A 1777-nucleotide genomic window follows, 5' to 3' on the forward strand; every position below is an offset into this window, starting at 1 on the left:
CCGCACACACACACTCCGTAGGTAAATGTCCACGCAATAATATTTATTTACAGTCAGAATCCTGCGCGTATGTTTCTTTTAATTGTATTTTACCAGGGTGATTCCTTCTTGCTTTTAAAAACAAGCGGCTTGGAAAAATATTCCCATTTGGGGCAGCAGCAAAGGAGAGGAAAAGGGGGGTGGGAGCATTTTTATTTATACCTTTGACATTTAAAAGAGCATAATTAATTTGTCCTGCTTGCATTAACATTGTTGAGGAAGGTTTCAGAAAGCAAACCAGCAAAGGGAAGGGGGGAGGAAAAATAGAAGCTCGCCTAGAAAGCTTAGGATTTTTTTTCCCTCTTTCAGATGTGTAATCAATCATTCGAGTAGGAGGCAGCAAAATTGTAAAGATTCGATAGATTAAAATGCAAATGAAAGGTAGAAAAAGAAACATTAACATGGCAATCAAAGATTTAATAATCGTAAATCACGGTGGGGTTTTTTTGTTGCAGCTGCAGTTTGTGTGTTTTTTATGTTTTAATCATGTTCGTTCTATAAATAAATAATTTCTGAAACGAGACTAATTTTTCACTATTTTAACCGTGGGCTATGGCACTAAATATTTTTTTTTTTAAGTATGGAACTCCAGATTGCAAACTATCAGACCAGAAAAGGAGGAAAATACAGCCAAGTTGGATTAGTTCACATTTGAAATTTCAAGTGCAATGTCTTCGCACTGCAGACTGCTTACCTTTCCAATTGAAATCCTTATAAAGTTTATTTGGAATCATGAATGTTTATGTGAAAGCAGACAACCGGCGTTTCTTTACAAGGCTAACGGTAGCACCAACCCTCATTCCTGGAGGAAATATGGAAAAATATATTTACTTATATATGTTCTTTTCCCTATATATATATTTATATATACAGGGGAAAGAACAATAACACTTAGGCTGTATTACGTTCAAACTAAAGCATAGTTAAATTTCCAAGGGAAGATTGAAGAGGGGGAAACCTGAGGAGAGAGGTGATCAATGAGGGGAAGGACGAGACGGAGAGTTTTGCTCTCCCCTCGGTTTAGTGCTGCGCCTGAAAGGCTCCGGGGCTGCCTAGGGTGGCTGTCGGAAACTCAGCATCCTTCTGTCCCGGTTTACACGGGCTCGGCTTTGGTCCCCCCAAGTCCCGGGTTATGGGGTGCACTGGCTCATCCTCTGGGAAAGTGGCTGGAAAATAATTCTTGTAACTTTCGGGTGCAGCGGATGGAGTTCATTTTGTGCTGCGAGGAGGGGGTAAAAGGAGTTAATCTCTACGTCGTTGGTAATCCTTATAGAGCCGAGGGAGAGAGAAGTAAGAGGGGGGAAAAAAACCCCCGTGGGCTCCTCCAGTTTGGGGGTTTTCTGCAGCGCTGCCCTCTCTATAGAGCGCTCGGCGAAAAGAAACCGGTAAAAAAAACCCAACTAAATCCCAATTAAATGGGGGAAACGAGATGCGTTCCTGCACCCTCCTCCTCCTCCTTGCCGAGGGGCCCAGCCCTGTCCTGTGCCCCCCTCCCCGGGTCCCCGGTGTCTCCGGCAGCGCTCCCCGCCGCCGGACCTTCCCCCGAGGTGGCCGCCGCTCAGCGCCGCGGTGCCCCGCGGATCCCCCGCGGCCGAGGGGATGCTACGGGGAAGGGTCTCCCCTCCCCGAGGAGCCCCCGCCGCAGCACCCCCGCAGCACCGCCGCCCTCCAGGCAGGTACAGGCAAAACTCTTTAGGATTGGGGGGCGGAATTCACCGCATGTGTGTTGTTGTTTCTT

This window comes from Empidonax traillii, unplaced genomic scaffold (assembly GCF_003031625.1).
Source record: "Empidonax traillii isolate 1590-97213 ecotype Southwest subspecies unplaced genomic scaffold, ASM303162v1 scaffold41:size1892772, whole genome shotgun sequence".
Classification (NCBI taxonomy): Eukaryota; Metazoa; Chordata; class Aves; order Passeriformes; family Tyrannidae; genus Empidonax; species Empidonax traillii.